Source organism: Cavia porcellus, unplaced genomic scaffold (assembly GCF_034190915.1).
Source record: "Cavia porcellus strain 051 isolate PalLab524CR breed Dunkin Hartley unplaced genomic scaffold, mCavPor4.1 scaffold_15, whole genome shotgun sequence".
Lineage (NCBI taxonomy): Eukaryota > Metazoa > Chordata > Mammalia > Rodentia > Caviidae > Cavia > Cavia porcellus.
This window is the reverse complement of record NW_026947498.1, coordinates 70391105-70414333: the sequence shown is the minus strand read 5'-3', so window position 1 is coordinate 70414333 and position 23229 is coordinate 70391105. Positions and strand designations below refer to the sequence as shown.

Sequence of the window (23229 nt, the reverse complement as noted above, 5' to 3'; positions counted from 1 at the left end):
TCCTGGAAAATTGTATGAAATATCTTAGGAATAAATTATACCATTTCCACAAAACTTCCAAAAACCAAAAAGAAAGAAATATTTTTCAGTTATTTTTATGAGACTGGTGTTACTCTAATGCCAAAACTAAGTAAAGATCATATAAGAAAAAAATTATAGACTTCTCTTTCTTATGAACTTAATACAAAACTCTCAATAAAATTTTAGCACATCAAATCCAATACTATGTAAAAAGATTAATTCTGTTACATCATAACCATATAAAGTTATCCCAACAATATAATATTGGCTTAACATTTGACAATCTCTGTAACTTATGGGTTGCATGATACCCCCCAGAAAGATTCATTGAAGTCTTAACCACTAGTGCCCAGGAATGTGACTTTATTTGTAAATAAGGTCTTTGCAGACATAATCAATTTGGGATAGTCATTAGGGAAGAGCTACTCTCATACAACTGTCTTTTTTTTCATCCAGTACTGGAGATTGACCCAAGGTATCATGCATACTAAGTAAGAGCTCTTCTCTATGAGAAGAAACACACTCCCATGGGAAGATAGAGACACTCAAGGAAAAAGCCTTGTGGTGACAGAGGCAGAGATTGGAGTGATGTGGCCACAAGCCAAAGAATGCCAAAACTGATGTCCAGCACTGGAGACTAGGAAAGGTAAAGAAGGATTCTACCCAGAATGTCAGAGGACATGTGGTGCTGCTGCCACTTTGATTTCAGATTTTTATCCTCCAAAACTATAGCAGGATTTTAACTTTAAATCAATTAGTTTGTATTATTTTGTTACAGCAACCCAGGAAACTAAGATACAATATTTGAAAAGAAAAAATCAGAATTATCTGAATGGCTGAAGGAAAAACATTTGGCAAAATCCAACATCCATTTCTGATCAAAACTCTCAGAAAACAAGGAAGTAAGGAGACTTCTCTTTAATCTACAAAAAAAACTTAACATCGTATCATATTTAATAGTGAAAAACTGATTGCTTTTCCCTAACATCAGAACACCTACTCAACATTACACTGTCAATTGTAGCTAGTGAACTAAAAAAAAAAAAGAAAGAAATTAAATGCATCAAATTGGAAATGAAGAGGTAAAACTGTCTTTATTCATAACTAACATTAATTGCTATCTAGGAAAGTTCCATAAAATCTAGCAATCCAGTAACAAGTTTAGCAAGATTTCAACATAAAAGATTAATGTAAAAAGAAGTAATATTTCTATACACCAGGAGATTTTGGGCTTGAAATTTTAAAATATGGCTAGCTCTGCATTATACCACTGGCCCCATACTTAAAATATTACACTACAGTAGAAAAATAAAAAAGATGGAAGATTAATCTGGCTTTTTTTAAATTTCCAAGACTCATACACCATAAGCTAAAGTATATTGCTGAAAGAAATTAAAGATCTAATTAAATGGAAAAACATATACTGTGTCGAAATATTTTTTATTAAATCTTTATTTTTATTGTTATATGTTGTAGTATATAATGATTACATTCCTAACAGGGAGAATCTTAACATATTAATTTTACCCAGAGTGATCTGTGGATTCATGCAATCTCAGTCAAAATCCCAACAGGATTTTTTATAGAAACTGTAAATTGACTCAGTGCAAACAACCTAAAAAAAACTATAACTACAAAGAAAATAAAAAGAAAGCTGAAAGGCCTACAGTACTCAATTTTAAGACCTATTATAAAGTTATAGTTATTAAAGCAGTATGATATTGATGGATGATAGACAAATAGATCAATGGAATAGAATGAAGTCCAAAACTAGACTCAATGCATATATAGTCATCTGGTTTTCAAAAAGATCAAAGTGTAAAAATGATAGACTTTACAAACAGTGGTTGAAGATCTGCTTAGTTTTCTATGACATCTATTCCAACTGTCACAATTTTATGGCTTAAAATAGCACAAAGTTTGTTATCTAAGTCACAGCACCAAAAAATTTTTTTAAAATTTGTATTGTCTTAAGAGTTATAGGTATAGGGGGCTGGGGATTTAGCTCAGCGGCATAAGCGCCTGCCTTGCAAGCAGGCAGTCGTGAGTTCGATCCCTGGTACCGATAAAAAGGAAAAAGACAAAAAAAAAAAAGAGTTATAGGTATAATCAAATTCTGAAAAGTCCAAAGTCCAAGCTCAGTTTCACTGGGTTAAAAATAAAGTGTAGCAGGGACATGTTCTTTTAGAAGGATGCAGGGGAGAATCCATTGCTTTGCTTTTATAGGCCACCTGCATTTTAAACTCATGACCCCTTTCTCCATCTACAAAACCAGCAACAAAGTCTCTCTCATGCTGTCATCCCTCTGATTCTCTCTTTGCCCACATTACTGGTGCTGGAGATTGAACCCACGGCCTTGTGCATGCCAAACATGTTCTCTCTGCAGCCCCAGAGCCTTCCTCACCCACTTTTAAGAGCCCTTCTGTTTACCTTGGACCAACCCAAATGAATCCAGGATAATCACCTATCTTCAGGTTAGGTGGTTACCAACATCAAGTCTGTCTATAACCTTACTTCCTAATTGCTATGTAACATAATATATCATGGGTTCGAAAGATTAGAACACAGATATTTTGGGGAGGAAAACCATTATTCTGCCTACCATCATAATGTCCCTATGCAACACCCCCAGGGGGAAAAAACCCAAATTAGATCCATACTGTACATCATATATAAACATTAACTCAAACTTGGTCCTAGACCTAGATATAAAACTCAACTCTACAAAATTTCTAAAAGACACAGAATAAAATCATTGTGACCTTAGGATAGGCAACAGTATTTTAGATGTAACCCAAAAACATAATCTTTAAAAGAAAAATAAATATTAAATTTGGCTTCATCAAAATTAAGAAATTCTGCTCTTTTCAGGAATCGTTGATAGAATGAAAAAACAGACCATGGACTAAGAGAAAATACTTGAAAATCACATATTTGGTGAAGAATTGTATCCAAAATATATTTAGAACTCTTAAACTTTTTATAATAAAACAATCCAATTTTTTAAATAAGGAAAAATATTTAAGGAAACACTTAATTTAGGAGACATATACACAGCAAATAAGCACTTGAGAAAATTTCATTGGAAAAATGCAAATTAGATCACAATAACTACCATCATCTATTAGGATAGGTAAAATTAAAATGACTGAACTTATGATATGTTGATGAGGATATGAAATTAAACTCTTCTGCACTTCTGTTAAGAATATATGACAGTGGGGCTGGGGATTTAGCTCAGCGGCATAAGTACCTGCCTTGCAAGCAGGCGGTCGTGAGTTCGATCCCCGGTACCGATAAAAAAAAAGAAAAAAGAAAAAAAAAAAAAAGAATATATGACAGGCCAACATTCTGGGAAGCTAAGATACATTTGATACTCCAAACTGAGGATCACAGATTTGAGCCCAACTGTGCAACTTAGCAACTTATACATAAATAAATAAGTAGACTGTAGATATAGCTCAGTATGAAAGCCCTGGGTTCAACACCCAGTATTAAAAAAAAAAAAATACAACTACCTCAGAAAACAGTTTGGCTGTTTCTTAGATAGTGTGCCTACCATGTGATCCAGCCATTCTACTAGTGGATTTGCCCAAGAGAAATAAAATATCCATGCAAAGACTTCTACGTAAACATTCACAAAAACTTCGTTTATAATAGCCAAAACCAGGAAGCAATCCAAAAATCTATCAGCAAGTGACTGGATGAACAAATTATGATATATGCATACAATATTATGCTACTCAGTATTTACATAAATCTCAAAATAATTAGTTGAATGATAGAAGTCAGACAAAAAGGAGTATATATTATTCCATTTTAACAAAATTCTAGGAAAGGCAAATAATCTACACCAACAGAAGCAGATCAGTGGTTGTCTAAAGAAGACCAAAATGGAAAACTGGGATGGGGTGCTGAAGAATGTGATTACAACAAAGAACACAGGAACTTCCAAAAGTCACAGGTATGTTCTTGACTGTGGTACTGTATGCTTAGGTCAAAACTGATCCAATGTGCTCTTTGAGTCCATGCAACTATGGACTCAAATGTCAATTAGACCTCAGTAAACATGTTTTTTAAAAAGTGTTTTTAAATGAGGAAAAGTTATATGTGCTTACAAGGAAACACCAGTTACCTTAAAAGAATTTTATGAGACTTTCATGGTCTGTAATACACATAATATTTAACTTTTAAAATTTTCATAGCATGACTTCTTTACAATGTGGAGGAGGTTGCTAGCCTGGAAAACTTTTTCCTATGGTCCATAAGAACGTCAGAGTGGTGGAAAGAAGAGAGATGTTCCCATACAAATCATTTTGACAGATGTCCCCTTCCCTCCCTTCTTGGAAGATTTGTGAAGAAAGGAGACGTTATGGCACAGTTTGGAGAAGTGTTTTAGGACGGTGGTATGCCCAGAAAACTAGCAGTGGGACCTAGGAGGAGATACTAAGCACCTTGCCTGGGATGTGACTAAGTCAATCAAAGTGAAAACTTGTGGAAGGCGACAAGAAGCAATAGGATGTGTTGATGGCCGGCGTACGGACTGGCGTAGGTGTGGGCAGGAAGGGGGAGTGGTAAGCAGGGGTCACACATGTCTTCCAGGCTTGACTAGGTAGCAGAGAGTAGTAGCATGACAAACAGGAATGCTAGAGCAGAAGGAAGGATGTGAAAGGGGTTTAGCAAGATATTATTTAATCTGGTCTCATCAACAAGAACGTTATCAACTAGAGAGTAAAGGAACCTGCCCAGAGCCACACAGCGGACACCAGGACGCAGGACTGCTGGGCCAGTTTCTCAGTAACACATTTCCTCGCCTATCTGAGGAGTCTGAAGTGATGATGGAAATCCTGGTGGCAATTTTCAGTGGAGAATTAGAACTGTCCGCACAAAGCCTGAGAGAGGACTTGAAAGTTGGAAATATAGATACAGGAGCTAGAAACTGGCTGAGCAAGCCACAGTAAATGTGATAAAAATGTCGCCTATCCATTTCCGTAACTTTCTCTTGGATGAATCATCTACTCAAATGTCTGGAACTCTATTCAGATCAAATCGGTGTCAACTGTACAGCAGATCCTTGATTTTATTCTTCCAGTTTCCCAGACTAGAACTTGAGACTTGTTGGGTTCCTGCCTCTTCTGTCGTCATACTTACACCAGTTTTCCTTCAAAAGGTTATCTGCTGCTTTAACACCATGCTAGTAAAGTTGTTAGATCTGTGGTTTTTCATTTTGTTCTGTTGCTATGTCATTCTCTAGGGGTCTTTGCATGTTGTCCCGGTTGGCCTTAAACTCACGTGCTCTAGCAGGGTTCTACCTCAACCTCTCAAGTAGCAGGGACTACAGGCACAGACTACCATACTCAGCTAGCTCTGGGACTCTAAATTTTTAGAGTAACTTGCCAACTTCCCCCATCCTTAAGCAAGGTGAGGAAATGAAATCAGTGATTGAAATGAAAAATAGGCCTGAGAGACACACACATCACAGGAGCATGTTATGGAGCTGGAGACCACACACAAGGGTTTCAGGAGGAGACATACTAAGGCTGCTAGCAGTGATACAGTCCTGTAATTCCAGCTATGTAAGATGCCAAAGCAGGAGGATCGTAAGTTCAAGTCGTACCTGAGCAACTTAGCAAGACTTGTCTCAAAATAAAAAAAATTCCTAAAAACTTTAAAGGGGATAGGAACGCAGCCCCCAGTGTTAGAGCAGCACATCCTGGCTTTGTTCCACATGTGTACACACACACACATGCATACACACACATGCACACACACACATGGATGTACTTGCACACATACAGAAGTGAGGACAGCGGAGATTGAGTCATGGGGCTAAGTAGCAGGTGATGAGCAACCTTCAGGAGAAAAGGAACAGGGAAGAAACCAATGGCACCAGGAATGGTGGCACAGCGCCTGCAAGCCCAGCTACTTAGGAGGCCGAGGTAGAGGATCACAAATTCAAGGCCAGTCTGGGCAGCTTAGTGAAATCCTGTTTCAAAAGAAAGAAAAAGGGCTAAAAATTCAGACACAAAGTTACTGCATTCAATCCCAAGGACCACCAAAAATTTTTTGAAAGCGTAAGAGTGTGTGTGTGGCAAGAGGCAAAGTGGAGCACAGAACAGACTGTAAGTGGAACAGGAGCCATTGTGAGGGAAGGGATGACAGCGGTGCAGTGGAGTCCTCTGCCCATGAGGTTCTGGCAATGAAGAGAGGAAATAAGACAGTAGCTAGACTGGATGGTCAGGTTTCCAAATCTTTGTTTTGTTTTTCAATATAGAGTTAGCTATGCATAATTTAAAATCTGGGATGGCAGGGAGAGTAGAAAGAAAAAAGGATAGAAATGTGTGAAGCTGGAGGACTCTCAGTGTCTCTAGACATTGAAGTGGGTGGCCTTTTCTGTTGCAGCAGGCAGCCAGCATCCAGAGCATGGTCTGCCTTGACTCTCGGAAGCTGGCAAAAGATAACTGGGCCTCGAATCTTGATTCCCAGCCCTCAGTCCCCACTGCACAGGAAATTTCTAACAGAAAGCTGTTTCCTCTGTCACACTATTTTCTGCTTAGCATGAGGATAGAAAGTAATCTGTCTTGTACTTTAACAATTCCAAGAGAATGCCAAAACATCCCCTGGTCTCTGCCCGTTTGATACATAGTTTTGAGAGCCCCAAAGTTCTCTCTGACCTCTACTCTTAATCTTTCCTGTTGCAGTGGAAACCCATTCCCTCTCATCCTGTCTTTTGAGGAAATGTGGTAACCAAAAACTGTGCCTCACTGAGAAAACTTGCAGGAGGTAAAGCAATATGGATTTCCTACAGATCCTGACCATGCAGGCTCCACACCCTTGTTCCCCGCCAGCCTTCAACTATCGGGAAGAGATGGGAACTCAAAAAGTAGAAAGAACATTCAAGCGTGCCACAGTTCCTACTGACCTTTGAAGAGAAAGTCCCTGTTAATCATATCAGAGACTTGTGTCCAAGGAAGCCAGAGGGAATTTCACAGTTAAAAAACTAAACCATATCTTACTATCTAAGAAGAGTTACACATACTAATGAGGTGGCCAGACACACAGCCCAGGCAGCCCAGGAGCCTCTCTGGCACCAAGTGGACCCAAGTAGCTTTCCTCTCTGTTCCCATCTCAAGGCTGGGAACATCTGCCAAGCATCCCCCAGGGATATGTGTTACAGTAAGAGGCGAGAGAGGATCAAAATGTGGAAAAGAGTGCAAGAAAAAGATTAGGATGAGAGGAACAGATAAAGTGGAAGACAGTGATGAAGACAGAGAGATAGGGAGGGAGGGAGGGAGGGAGAGAGAGAGAGAGACTGAGTCTACCTTTACTCTCATTTGTCCAGCAGTCCCAACTCTTCCTAGCTCTGGGCTTCTGTTCAAAGGCACGGGAATGGCATGTTGCCTAATCCCTCCTATTCTACCAAGCCTTCTTACTAATGGAACTGCACAGTGATTGGAGAGGGCAATGTGCTCACCTTCCCAGACTCTTTTGCAGCCACTTCTTGTCATTAGATGTGACACCACACACACACACACACACACACACACACACACACACACACAAATCTATAAAGATAGAGAAAAATTTTACTCTCGTAAGTCCCATCCCCACCCTCCTTTCTTTTTTTCTCTTTTGTCTCCTGTCCTTCCATCTTCTTCTCCTACCAACAAGCATGAAGCTTCAGGTAGAAGAGTCATCCTGTGAACATAAGGCAACAAAGTCACAAGCTGTAAATGATAAAAGAGAAGGAGAAAAGGAGACAGGGACATTGGTGACCGCTGAAGTTGATGCCTCAGCATGGACTTCTTGCATGAACACAACTTGTCTGATTCAGTTAAGGCCTTGCAGTCAGGTTGCTGTCGTGAGTAGCCTAATGCAACTACTACCGTATCTGTAATGTGTCTTCTACCCAGACAGTTACCTTTTTCCTACCACACAATCAACTTTTGAATCTTCACAGCCCACCTGAAATTCCACCTTTTTCAAAAAAGGCTTTCTATAATGTCTCAAAACCAATCTCCTTCAGAGTCATGTATCTTATACAATAAAAATTGTATCAGTAGCATATATGAATCAAATCTACTTCATGTCATAAATATTCATGCATGTTTTTCACAAGCCCCATAGTTTGAGAACTGCTAAAGGCAAAGGTTCTGTTTCACTCATTTTGAATGCTCTGCAGCATCCAGCACAAAGCTTGAGTTTCTTTGACTAGGAAAATGCTTTTCCCCTCTCAAGTGTATGTTACGGATCATAGTTAAACACCTGGCTTCTATAGATGATGATACGAGAACATTAACAATTAGAGAAACAATCATGTTTCAATTGTTTTAAAATTGAAATCTTTTGCTGACCAGGTGTCCAGATGTATCCAGTATGATCAAAAGAAGAGACAGAAAGAAGTACTGAAAGACTCAAACCAGACCTACATAACATCAAACCAATATGCTAGTATGCTTAGCTCAACTTCTAATCTGTATCTATTAGACAGTCTCATCTCTAGCAGTTAACCCAACATAACACATTATGATTCCCGCTACACATCTACTGAGGCCCCAGTAATTATAAATGTCTGGATCCTGGAACCGTATTTTTTGATGGGCAAAAATGTATTGGCCATCTATTATATACCAAGTCTAGAGTGAATAACCAACCATTCTAGGATGCTTGTAATTGAGGGACTTCCTGAGATGAGAATTTTTAGCACTAAAACAAAAAGATTCCCAGGAAAACCAGGATGACTGATGATCACCCGCTCCAAAAAAAATCCTTGTAAGCCTAGCACATGACTGTCCTCCCAGTGCTCTGGGAGGCTGAGAGAGAAAAATCACAAGTTTGAGTCCAGCCTTAGCAACTTAGCAATTTAGAGATAGACCATTAAAAAATAAAAAATGAAAAAGGCTAGGATGTAGTTCAATGTGAAGGTCCTACATGCAATTCCAAGTACTGTGAACAGTAAAAAGGAGGAGGAAGAAGAGGGAAAGAAAGAGAGAAAGGAAATAAAAGAAAAGAGAGAAAGGAAAGAAAGAAAGAAAGAAAGAAAGAAAGAAAGAAAGAAAGAAAGAAAGAAAAGAAAAAAGAAAAAGAAAGAATCCCTTGCTTGCTACTGCATATAAAGCAGGAAAAAAATACATAGTCTCTACCTATGTAGAAATCTATTTTTATTTGAGGCCCCAGTAATTATAAATGTCTGGATCCTGGAACCGTATTTTAAAATCACTCATGTTTGATTTTATTACCCAGTAATCAAGGCCATCCAACACTTCCAGGTGCTAACACCACAAGTCGCAGAGCACAGTTGGCTGTCTGTGTGGAGGGAAGTCTTTGGAAAAGGAGAGCAAGCAGAAGTTCAGTTCATGAATGTGGTCATTGTTCTGCCGGCTGTGAATTCCAGCAGATGAGAATCACAGCCTGAGCCAGTTGTCTGTTTTTCTTGGATGAGCAGACGTGCTGTATCCTCAGGTTCTCAGCCCTCTTTCTGACGCTGATTGTGACCTGTTGGGTGAAGAGTGCTCTTTGTTGGTGGGGGCTAGGCGATGTCAGTTTTTCCTGGGGGAGTGGGGAGATAATCTGACTGTGGCATCTGCTGATATGGCCGCCACAGCTGGCTGGGGCATGACTTTTTCTCTGTTTGTTATTCCATATGCATTGTTCCTATAGTTGGACACTCCACGGAGAAGAAAACCCCTCCCATCTGGGGGTCAGGGCCAGATGAATGATTTACTTCTGCTCTTAGAATGTCAATCCTTCCGTTTAGATAATACATAGTTCTGATATTAATAATCAGAAGATCCTGTCTCCTCCCACATGTATAACAGCTACCCACTAAACAAAGGCCTTTAGGTTCTTGTCCCTCCATTCCAAGACTCAATGGGCTACATCCTACTCTGTGGTGGGCTTTTGATCTCTGCCAAGCTTTAGTAACAACCAGCATTGTTTTTCTACTATTGCCTGTGCACTATGTTTATGTCATTTTATCTAAATTAAACCACACACTAATTCCAAGTACATATTATTCCTACTTCTAGATGAAGCAACTGAGGTACACAGAGATTAGGAAACTTCCCAGGGTCACATACTATAAATGGATAAAGTAGAACTTGAATTCCACTCCATTAGAGTTGGTTTGATTATCTGGAAGTGAACAGATCTTATATGCTTCAAAAGATCCTGTGGATTTTGGGTGCTTGAAAATAAGTGCAAAGAGGATTTTAGGAGGAGAGGCGATTCCATGTTTATTGACTGGTAAATTTTTCTTGGAGTGGGACTGAATACACTGCCAATCAAGGAGAAAGGCTTGTCAAAACCTTGGTCTATTGCCCTGCCTGGCTATAGATCAAATGTTAACTTGATTTATAACTATATATAAGTTTGAGACACTAATTAATTTTTTATTTTATTTTAAAGATATTAAGACAAAAGAGGACAGAACCAAGCAGATCAAAACAGAACAATGTAAGCAACACAGCACTTTACCACAAGACAACTGATATTAACAATAGCTACCATGTCTTTTTCTTTGAAATAGTTGAGCATACCTTCACATACAATAGTATCAAGCATAACAAAATAGTATAAAATCATTTAAGAGAATGAAAGTATTACAGGGCATTCAGAACCAAATAATCGAAAATGAACAATAGCTATTCTATTGTCTCATTTTCCATAAAAATTTGTTTATATTATCACACATATTAAAATCCAATAAGACACAACATGATAGAACCAATGGAAACAGAAGAACAAAAGCATTGTAGGACTTCAAAGCAAGATGATATTAAATCAGCAATGACTGCCATAATGTCTTGTTTTCTTCAAAATAGCTGTTCATATCATCACATGTAATAAAATCAAACAAAACAGAATAAAACCATTCCAACTAATGAATGAAAACATAAGGCTTCAAAGCAGTGTAATAGAAAATCATGATTACCATAAAATCTTATGTACTCTTACCATTTCTTAAACAAGGGGGACTATATGGTATTTAGACATGTGAATTTGATTTATTTCGCTTATGAGTATGGTCTCAAGTTGTGGCCATTTATTTATGAATATCTTAATGAGATCATTCTTTATAGCTGAATAGTACTCCATTGTATAAAAATACCTTATCTTTTTTATCCATTCCTCAGTTGCTGGACACTTCAGTTGTTTCCAAGATCTGGTGATTACAAATTGTGCTGCCATAAACATGGGTACACATATATCACTATGGTATGATGTTTTCTGGAAATATGCCTAGAAGTGGAATAGCTGGAATGAATGGGACTTCCAATCCCAGCTTTTTGAGGAATCTCCAGACTGACCTCCACAATGGTTGCGCCAGTCTGCACTCCCAACAGTGCAGGAGAGTTCCTTTTTCCCCACAGCCTCTCCGGCATTTGTTGTTGGTATTTTCTGATCCTGGCCATTCTTTCAGGAGTGAGATGGAATCTCAGTATGGTTTTAATTTGCATTTCTCTAATGACTAATATTGATGAACATTTTTTCATGTATTTATTTGCCATTTGTATTTCTTCATCTGAGAACTGTGTATTCATCTCAGATGCCCATTTTTGGGTTGGGTCTTTGAATTTCAGGGGTCTGATTTTTTAATTCTTCATATGCTTTAGACAGAAGTCCTTTGTCTGGGGACAGTTCACTAAGGTCTTTTCCCAGTTTGTGGGTTCTTTTTTCACTATGCTGGAGATTTCTTTTGATATGCAGAAACTTTTTAATAAGACGTGATCCTAGTTATTGATTCTGAGAAGTATTTCCTGTGCGGTTTGATTCCTGTTCATTAATTCTTTACCTACCCCTATGTCTTCAAGATTTTTACCTAATTTGTCTTCCAACAGATTTAGTGTTTCTGTTTTGATATTCAGATCTTTGACCAATTTAGATTTTAGTTTAGTATATGGTGATAGGCCTGGGTCTAGTTTTAGTTTTTGGCATGTAGAGAGCCAGTTTTTCCAGCACCATTTATTAAAGACACTGTCATTCTTCCAGTGAGCACATTTGACCCCTTTATCAAAGATAAGGTGATTGAGTGTATTTGTAATTGTGGTTGTATCTTCTAATCTATTCCATTGATCTTCAGATCTGTTTTGATTCCAGTACCATGTTGATTTTATTATAGTAGCTTTGTAGTGTAACTTCAAGTCAGGAATTGTGGTGCCTCCTGCCTTGCCTTTGCTGCTTAGAATTACCTTTGCTATTCTAGGTCTCTTCTGGTTCCAGATGAATTTTAGGAGTGATTTCTCTAGATCTATGAAGTATGTTAATGGTATTTTCATTGGAATTGCATTGAATCTGTATAACAGTTTTGGGAGAATGGCCATTTTCACAGTATTTATTCTTATCCATGAACAAGGGATGTCTTTCCATTTTCTGAGAACCTCTTTGATTTCTTTTTTAGGGTATTATAATCTTAAGATTATAATAAGTAAGATCTTTTACTTATTATACTTACTATATAAGTAAGATCTTTTACTTCTTTCATGAGATTAATTCCTAATTATTTCTTTTTTTTTTTTTTTTGGATGCTCATGTGAAGGATGTGGCTTCTCTTATTTCTCTTTCTGTGATTTTGTTGTTAGTGTGTAGGAATGCTATTGATTTTTGAGTATTGACTTTGTATCCAGCTACATTGCTGAATTTATTTATTATATCTAGGAGTCTTTCAATAGAGTTTGGGCGATCTTCTATGTAAAGTATCATGTTATCTTTTCTTATCTTTACTCCTTTTATTTCTCTCTTTTTTTAAAATTTTATTTTGAAAGTATACAACAGAACAAGTCAGAATAAAGCCAACTAAGATCGTACAGTGAAATTGGTACAGAACTTCACAGCAAGTTAACGGGATAATAGTAATAGGTATCACAGTATATTTTGTTATCTTTATAATAGTTGTTCTTTCAATCACGTATATAAAAATGAGATGAAATATAGAACTTGTTAAAACAGAATATTGAATAGAGCAATACCATTAGTCAGAAAAGAACAAAACAGTAATAAAAATATTTGCCTTCAAAGAGATGGTAGAAGGAAGTCCCCTTATTTGTTATGTCAACCTCCCAGGAGACACTCAGATTTCTGGTTCCCATTTGCTAATGGGCGGGGGAGAAGGAGATAGGGGAATGGGATATTTGGTTCTAGGCCATGCATCAGCATCAGTAGGTTCACTATTGCTTAGCAAGGAGGCAGGCTGGTTGTTTGGTTTCACAGCATCCTAAGTTCCAACATGGCGTGGATCTCAGGAGCTGCTGCTGGTTCTCTATTTTTCTCTTTTGTCTAATTGCTCTGTCTAGTATTTCTAGTACTATGTTGAATAGGAGTGGTGATAAGGGACATCCTTGTCTTGTGCGATTTTAAGGTAAAGGCTTTCAGGTTTTGGCCATTTAATACATTGCTGGCTGTTGGTTTGTCATAGATGACCTTTATCATATTGAAGTAAAGACCACCTATTCCAATTTTCTGTAAGGTTTTTATCATGAATGAGTGTTGGACCTTATCAAAAGCTTATTCTGCATCTACAGAAATGATCATGTGATTCTTACTTTTGGCTCTATTGCTATGTGTATTATGTTTATTGATTTTCGTAGGTTGAACCATCCCTGCATGCCGGGGATGAATCCCACTTGGTCATGGTATATAATCTTCTTGATGATTTGGTGCATCCTGTTTGCCAATATTTTATTGAGACATGTTTTTGAGAATATTTGCATCTAATGTTATTACAGAGATTGGCCTGTAGTTCCCTTTTTTAGTTGGGTCTTTCTTAGGTTTTGTTACTAGAGTAATATTTGCTTCCAGGAATGCCTTTGGAAGGATTGTTTCCCTTTCAATTTCACTGAAGAATTTGCAGAGTTGTCGGCATTGTCTTCTTTGTATTTCTTGTAAAATTCCGCAGTGAATCCGTCTGGGCCTGGGCTCTTTGTAGGTAAGGACTTAATTACATTTTCAATTTCATTAATAGAAATTGGTTTATTCAGCAGTTTTACATCTTCTTGACTCAGCTATGGTAGTTCATATGTTTCTAGGAAACTGTCCATTTCTTCTGTGTTATCGAACCTATAAGAGTAGAGATTTATGAAGTAGGTGTTGATGATCTTCTGTATTTCCACAGAGTCTGTACTGATTTCACCTTTTTCATTTCTTATTGCATGAATTTAAGCTTTTTCTTTCCTTTTTACAATAAGGTTGGCTAGAGGCTTATCAATTTTGTTTATTCTTTCTAAAAACCAACTCTTTGATTCGTTGATTCTTTGGATTGTTTTCTTAGTGTCTATTGCATTAATTTCTGCTCTGATTTTTATAATTTCCTCCCTTCTTTTGGCTTTGGGCTTGACTTGCTCTTCTTTTTCTAGATGTTTGAGGTGTAGCATCAGGTTGTTCATTTGTGTTCAATCTGTTTTCCTGATGTGAGAACTCAGTGCAATAAATTTTCCTCTGAGGATTGCTTTCATTGCATCCCACAGATTCCAGTAAATTGTATTTGTATTTTTGTTTTCTTGTAGGTATTGTTTAATTTTTTCTTTAATTTCCTCTGTGACCCACTGATTGATCAAGAGTGTATTATTCAATTTCCATGTGTTTGTGGGATTTTTGAAGTTTCTTTTATCATTAATTTCTAGTTTCATGGTGCTATGATCCAAAAACATGCATGGGATAATTTCAACTCTTTTGCATTTACTTAAATATGTTCTGTGGGCTAGAATATGGTCTGTTTTAGAGAATGTCCCATGTACTGCTGAGAAGAATGTATATTTTGATGTTGTTGGATTGAACACTATGTATATGTCTATCAAGTCTATTTGTTCACAGGTGTGATTCAGTTCTGTTATTTCTTTGCTGTTTCTGTCTGGTTGATCTGTCCCTTGGTGTCAATGGTGTGTCAAGGTCTCCTGTTATAATTGTTTTATTGCTTATTTGAATTTTCATTTGTGTTAATACTTGCTTTGTATAGCTGGGTGCTCTGGAAATTGGTGCACATATATTTAAGATTGTTGTCTCTTCCTCTTCAAGTTTTTCCCTAACTAGTATGTAGTGACCTTCTTTATCTCTTCAGATCATTCTTGGTTTGAAGTTCACATTGTCTGCAAACAGAATAGCTACTCCCTGCTTCTTTTTGAGTTCCTGTTGCATGAAGTATTGTTTTCCATCCTTTGACTTTCAGTCTGTGAGTTTCCTTTTGGGTTAAATGGGTTTCTTGTAAACAGCATATGGTTGGATGTTGTTTCTTGATCCATTCTGCCAGTATGTTTCTTTTAATTGTTGCATTGAGACCATTTACATTAATGGTTATAACTGTTATATGTTGTTTTATTGTTGACATGTTATCTTTCTGCTGTTGCATCTTTACCTTTCCATTCTGTTTAATTGTCTTCCTTGCTTTTTCCTATATGTATCTAGAATGTCTTTCAGTATTCTTTGCAGGGTTGGTTTGGTGATCAGGAAGTTCTTCACCTGTTGTTTGTCATAGAAGTATCTTATTTCTCCATCTATTTTGAAGGACAGTTTTGCAGGGTACATCAGCCTAGGTTGGAAGTCGTTTTCCTTTAGGATCTAAAATACTTCACTGTATGCTCTTCTTGACCTTATTGTTTGTGTTGAAGAGTCTGCTGTGATTCTGATAGATTTTCCTTTATAGGTGATCTGTCTTTTCTCTCTAAGAGCTTTCAATGTTCTATTCTTACGTTGGATTTCTGGGATGGTGATTATTATATGTCTGGGTATAATTTTATTTTGGTTATGGTTATTTGGAGTTCTATATGCTTCACTAATCTGTATGTCAGTTTCCATTCTCATGTTTGGGAAATTTTCAGCTATTACTTCTGTAAATAGTCTCTTGATATCATTTGTGTTGTCCCCTTCTTTTTTATTTATCCCTATTAATTTTATGTTGTTTTTCTTTGCATCATCTTGCAGCTGTTGAATTATTTCCTGATTCCATGTTATTTTTAAAAGATCTTTCCTTTCCTGTCCACTAGCTGCAATCTTGTCTTGGAGGTCTGAAATTCTATCTTCACCTTCATTGAGGCAGTTTTGACAACTTTTGATGGAATTTTTGATTTCCTGTATTTCTCTTTGAATCTGCTTCATGTATTCTGTTTGTTTCTTATATTGTTCATTCAGGGATTCTATTTTTGCATTGTTCCATTAATTTTTTAACTGTCTTTTTTAGATGTGTTCAGCATTTCTTTCATTACTTTTATCATTTCTTCTTTTACCTGGGAGATTATTTCTAGTTTGAATTCTTTTAAAGCTTCCTGGAGTTGCTTCTGTATTTCAATTGGTATTATTTCAGGTATTTCAGATATATGACACATATTTTCTTCTATATACATGGCTCCTAGGCTTTCTTGGGATGGGCTGGAGGTTTGAGATTGCATTTTGGTCTTTCATCTTGTCATTTTCCTATATTTCTGTGTATCAAGTGATGTTCCAAAGCTTCCCCTGGGTGTGTTGGAAATGGCTGCCTATACCCTCAGCTCCTGAGACTGAATGGAGGTTGCTGAGCATGGTCCAGTCAGGCCCACAGGACCTCCTGTGCCACCTCTGGTGTTCCAGGAAGCTGGGTGGGTTCCTAACCACTGTGGGTGATGGTTCAAAGATTTCCCCAGGCTAGCACCAATGTGCTGGAACTCACCTCATGTGCCTTCAGCTCTCCTGATTGAAGAAGGGTCGCTGAGCATGGCCAAGCTAGGCCCACGAAACCTGCAGAGCCCAGTCTAGTGTGGCTGGAAGCTGGGCAGGCACTTAACCACTGGGAGCAATGATCTTAAACTCTCCCTGGGCCCACGCAGGTGTGCTGGAACTCACCTTGTGCGGCCTTAGCTCCCGGGTTGAAGGAAGGTTACTGGGAATGGTTCAGTTAGGCCCATGAAACCTGCTAGGTCTAGTCTAGTGTGGCTGGAAGCTGGGAGGGCCAATAAGTAATTAACAACTACCTTGGATGCTATGTTAAAGGCAGTTTTTCAACAACAAAAACTAAAATGTTTAATTTCACTTCCGTATAGTTTTTATGGCAGATACTTTCAACGACCTGGAACTACCCTTTGGAAAGACACAGACCAGAGAAGTTAGGGGGTCTTATGTTTGATATACCTCCAAGGCAGCCTTAGCACTAAGGCACAGTATTAACGGCCATAGAGCCAACCACTGACTTGGTGGTCAGGACAGTGTGGGAATTCCGGAATGGGTTTTCAGATGGTGAAAGTGAAGTCTCTGTTATGCATTCCCAGTATCTTGTGAACTGCCTGCTTTGTAATAGATGCTCAGCAGCTTTAGTGAATAAGTGAATAAATGAACAAATAAACAGATCAAGTGATTTTCCAAAAGGTCACACCTCAGGGACAAAAATCCAGTGTCATAAATCTCAAACCCATCTCTTCATCTATTTATGTCATCCCCTGGGTGAGTCCAGCCAACTTTAAAAGGGATATCTGGATCTCAGAATGAATAGGGCACTGTGCCTGACTTAATAACAGCATTTTAATCAAGGATATGAAAAACAGGGAGTGTTATAGATTAAAAACTGGTGGTTAACTTAATGCCAGTGGAACTGAATCACCATGCTGCTGAGCATAGATGTCGCCTGAGGAAGGTTGCCAGCATAAATGGGGATGTGGAGAAGGAGAAGGACATGCATTGAGGTATATTATTGTTTTGAGGCATTGAGGCATTATGGGTTCTCCTACGAGTTGCTGTTGAGGTGTTGGTTTTCCTGGACAAGCTCTGGTCCATCGAGCATTGCTTCCTGGCTTTGGAAGGGAAGACGTGTGCTGCTTGGTCTCCAGGATGAACTTGTCATGCTGGCTTCCTGGCAGGTACTAGACTGTGCTTGTGGTCAGAGGAGCTCAGGGCCTCCATGTCGCTGAGAGTGGCTGTGGTGCTTTTCAGGACAGCTCTGGTCTTTGTTGTGAATGTGACTTCTCACCTCCAGTATAAAACCTTCAACCTACCAGCACAGCTCCTTCACCCCACTGGCATAGACTTTCTGGTTTCCACCGCTGACCTTTGGGCCTTCCCAGCATGGATCCATAAAAGAGACTGGCGTGGGTCTTTCTTGTGGGCTCTGGACCTCCAGTTGGACTCTTTGGAGGCTTTGTCATGGGCTCTGGGTTTTCATCTGGATTCTTGTGGGACATTGCTGTGGGATTCAGGCCTTTGACTGAATATTCTATGGTGTCGGTGTTGTGGATAGGTTTCCTGCATTTTCTTGTGCTAACTCTGGATGACCATCATAAAAATAATATTATAAACTCCATGTATTGATTCTAATTGTTCTCTGCACAACCCCTGACTACAACAGGGAGTTAATGAAGACCTTGGGTTTTCCAAATGCCAGGACCACTTGGTATGGTGGGTTTGATTTCTGTTTTTTGTTTTTTTGTCTTTTTCCTTTTTATCGGTACCGGGGATCGAACTCACAACAGCCTGCTTGCAAGACAGGCACTTATGCTGCTGAGCTATATCCCCAGCCCCAGTGGGTTTGATTTCTAAGGAGCATCTGCTCTAGCTTGCCAATCCCTTTGCACTTTTATACAATACACAGTTCACATTACAGAGTCAGCACGGCTTTATCACCTGTGTGGTCATGCATCCTTTTGTTGTCTCTCCTCTGTAGCTGTTTAATTTGGCTCCCCTGCCACATTTCTTGGCTGCCTGCTTCTTCTGTCCCTGTCAATCAGGTTGCGCTCAGCGAATGTAAATGCACAGAAAACATTACAGAGTCAATTAGACCTGATTATATGTTCTATCTCCTGCTTTGGGTTGTTCGTGTTGTGTATGAAGATGCACAGCATGGGCTGGTTGAAGCACCAGTGACTGGGGAGAATTCTGAGATTAGTACTTAGAAAAAAAGAGTGGATGAACACCAGATAGATTTTTTAAAATTGAGAATAGTTTACACCTGTTTTAACTTACACTTTAATGAATTTTTACAATTTTGTAGACCTGTGTAACCATCAGCACAATCAAAACAAAGTGTCTTTCTAGTATCCAAGAAAGTTCTCCTGTGCCACTTCTCCATCAACCTGCTCCACCGTGGCAGGAACCCACCAATCTACTTTCTGTCACTACATATTAGATTTGTCTTTTCTAGGGTTTCATTTAAATGGAATCATGGAATATGTACTCACAGGAGTTATTTTTACTTGACTTTGGAATAGCTCCTCTGATTTCCTTCCCAGTGATGTCTGGTTCAGGCTGATATTAAAATGAGTTCATGTTCCCTACACCCACACTGATTTGACAGGGAGGGCAGAGCTGAGACTTGGAAGAAACCTGAGAGGCAAGACTTGGAGGCTGATGAGCATAATCACTGGCAACAAGAAAAATGCTGGCACTTCCCAGCATTGGTGGAATATGACGACATGCCACCTTGCACACTGAACTATTTTCAAGGTTACTCAATAAAGCTTCTCTTAAACCTGAATGCCTTGTCTTCAATGGTCACTTTATTTGGAAACACCCTAGACAGACCCGCTCAGTCACGGAGTCATTGCTCCCTCTGCTGTAAACACAGAGATCTGTCACCACCACCACCACCACCCGCCATGAGGCTGTCCCATCTACTGGAGCCTTCCTCACAGCAAGGAGCTCTGGGCAGGAGAGGCACACCAGGCTCCTTCCAACTGCTCAGTTGGGCCTGAGGTTCAGTGTTTGAATATGTGAACAGAGAGGCACACAAAGAGATCAAGCGCTGGAGAGAGGAGGGGAGCAAAGAGAAGGAGAACAGCAGAGAAAATGGAACTGGCTAGACAGGAAAAATGGAGAGAGAGGGGCGGAGGCAGCCCAAAGAACCAAGCAAGAAGTACGAGAAGGGTGGATTTTTGTCCCACTATGAGATATCTTAAGAATTCACTTCTCAATCCAAAATAAATAGATTGAAACCCAGGCTAGGAGCATTCTTGAAAAGTGGTTTTTAACATAGAAATTCTGATAAATCTTGTAAACAACCTGCAAACCCCCGGGTGCTGCTGGGCCTACTTAATCCCTTTAAACCCCCAATAACTTCAGCTATGGTGTTTAAAGTCTCATAAATCTGCACCAGCTTAAAACAAGAAAATATAAATCACATTCAGGAGCTTAAGGGTAGGGACAAAAGATAGGCATCCTAATGCCATTTAAAACTACAGCACAGGCTTCTCATCAAAATTTCCCAGAAAAGCTGAAATAGAAATGTTTAGGTTTCTAGGTTATAGTTCCATAAGTTCTCAATTTCTCCTCCTCCTCCTCCTCCTCTTCCTTCTCCTCCTCCTTTTCCTTCTCCTTCTTGCAGGTTGAGGGTATAAGGAGGTCACTATTTTGTTGGAGAGAAAAAATTTCAAACATTTATCTTACTTAGCCCCACTTTTAAGCAAAATAAAACGAAAACAAAAAGAACCCCAGCAAACTACTATTCAAAGTGATTAGAAAATAACACTTTTGGTAAGGTATCAACAAAATGATGTCTGTTTTTTGTTAAATTATTAATTCATGCCCCAAAATAAAATCTGCAGATGAGATTCTAATAGTAATAGCTACCTTTTCTGTATCACTGCTACTATTGGCCACGTGTCTGCTGTGTGAAAAGCTTTAGGTGCCTATCTAGTCTTGTCCTCATAGCAGCCTCTTGAGAAATATTCTTGTCTCTGTTTTATAAGTGAGGACATTGAGGTTCAGATTATTCAAGTAATTTGCCCAAAGTCACATAGCTGGTAAATGGCGGAGTTAAATAATGAAAACCACAATTTACCTTGAAGCTCTGATCTTATCCAAGATGCCATCTATCTTCTGGTATGACAGATCTCACCCACAGAGCAGCTAGAAAGAATCCCATATCTCATTCCCTGAGTATTGATGTGTTTTTGTCTTCCTCATTCCCGACCTGTTCCAGGACTTTTTCAAAGCCCCACATTATAGGAAAGTCTGCTTGTTAACTAAATATTTTTCAAAGTTCAGTCCACATAGAAACAATAAAGAGTCCTTAGTCTGGGTTGATGGCTTCATATCCCTCTGGCCTGCAGCAATACACCAAGTGATCCTGGGAAATCCTTGGAATTATAGTCCCCATCCATTAAATCCAGGCTGAGGATCCCTTATCCAAACGCATAGGACCAGGGGTGTCTCAGATTTTGGGATTTTCCAAATTTTTGAATATTTGTGTAGACTTTACTGATTGTGTATCCCTAATCCAAAAAGCCAAAATCCCAAATACCAAAAACATAAAATTTGTTGAGCATTAAGTTTTGGATTTGGTGGCTTCTCAGGTAAGGATGCTTAATCTAGAAGTATCTGCGAGATGTATCTTCACGGTTGATGTAATTAGATCAACACATGGGAAAGCAGTCTGGAGAGTACAAAGGCCAGGCAGTTGCTGGATCACATGATTAGGTGCCCCTAGGGAAATAAAGAGTAAAAGCACCATTGAAGGGCAGCTTCACAGAGAAGAAAAGGGAGAAGATATTCCACCTCTGGCATGGAGACCAGAATTCATCTCAAAACATTCATGATTAAAAGACATATTTGAAGAAAGGGAAAATATATCTCTCAAAACTCACTTTCCACACTAAGGGTATAAATGGATATTTCCTCAAATTTTCTATATCAGGGAGATTGGGAAGCATCATAGATGTGATCTCTCAGAGAAGACTTGTTAAAAGTCCTGAGAGGTTCTGGCATAAAATAGTCTGTGCTTAATTCGGTGATTCCCAAGCCTTTTACCAAGCCTTTTGGGTTTCTACCTATTAGCATCTTTCAGAACATTAAGGAACAGTTTGGGAGACTTAGTCTTGTTAAGGGTAGGTCTTTTCACATCCTCAGCATCACATCTGACTCACTCTGTCCCCTACAACTACCCTACAGTGCGGGGACCTCTGAACACCTATAAACAAGTTTGCAAAAACACTGGGCTCTCCAGAGAGGAGAATCCCGCCAGTGCAGCCAAGCTGAGACAGAGTCCGGGAGAGGAAAGGGAGAAATAAAAGGAGGAAGAAGTGTCCTTTCCATTTAGCAGCTCCCAATGTGTTTAATGATGCTAACTTACTCTAAGGAATTATCCGTCTATTGGATTATCTTAAAGCAAGAATTTAAGAGCAAGTATTTTGTTTAGGAATAATTCAAGGAAACACCAACCAGAGAGTGAGGAAGTGAATCAGACAGGAAAAGACAACCAATAAAAAAGTGAATTATTTAGCCATTTACAAATGGATGTCTGTAGCTTAATCCTACAAGAAACTCTAGGAAACAGTATAAAACACACACCTCAAATTATTCTCCTTAAGGGGAAAGATTGCTGGGATATTTGTCCATGATCACCCATCATTCATTGCTGAATAATGTTCAGAGGGATGGAGCAGTTCATTTCCCTACACTTCTGAACTGTTATTTATTTTTGGGTCTGGTAATGTCCCAGGGTTCCAGATAAAGTCGTCAAGCACAAAGATACAGATACTGGCAATTGGAAGCAATGGGGCCTGGGGAATATGGTGCTGTCTCAGTGTCTTTGATACTTGGTTCATGTTTCCAAATGGAAGCTTTAAGTTAGATGGAAATTGAACAAACCTCTACTTTCTGAGCAACTGTCACAGATATTTTTGAGGTCCAGGCTATGCTTTGTGTGTGCTTAAATTCATAATCTAGGCCCAAAAAGTAACTGAGCCAATGACTGCCTCCTTCTCATTGTTGGATGCAATGTCTATCAAACATTTTTCTGGTTCCATATCAGCAATATTTCTTATTACAAAAAGTGATTCTCAACAGCTGTTTGAGGTGTGGAAGAAGTCGTATTCCCTGAGAGGTGATATATGAGAATATATGGGCGAGGGGGATGACACAGAGTCTATATTGAAAATATCTATTTACAGTTGCCGGATTCCCTTACTTTGCCAAATCCCTCTGAAGCAGGAGTTGGGGAGAAATTCCTGAAAGGAGGCAGGTAAAAACAAGAGGGTGCATGTGCTGGCGGCTTCTGGGGGGCCCAAGGTAAGCTCTCTAGAAACCACAATGAGCCCCTACTTCTAACAACTAAGGCATGCCTGGGACTGTATGCACTATAGAATATCCTAAACAACTGAAAGTAACCCTAACTCGATTATAACTAATTATAGTCTCATTTACATTGTGGTTTTGACAAGCCCACTCCACCCCTGCAGTGGGGTCTGGGCACCATAACTGTTCCACAAAGATCCATGTGAGGACAACAACTCCCCCTCTCCAACAGAAAGGAGACTTGTCCCC

General features: G+C 38.9%; 1 long non-coding RNA gene across 1 annotated transcript in view; it reads left to right on the top strand.

Annotated features, from left to right (window-relative positions):
- The first annotated feature begins 230 nt into the window (after nucleotides 1-230).
- Nucleotides 231-23229, top strand: part of LOC134470523 (uncharacterized) — a 36802-nt gene continuing 13803 nt past the window's right edge. The window contains exons 1-2 of the long non-coding RNA XR_010039460.1: nucleotides 231-667; nucleotides 3856-3985. This is a non-coding gene — a long non-coding RNA (uncharacterized LOC134470523). The remainder of the gene's footprint in view (nucleotides 668-3855; nucleotides 3986-23229) is intronic.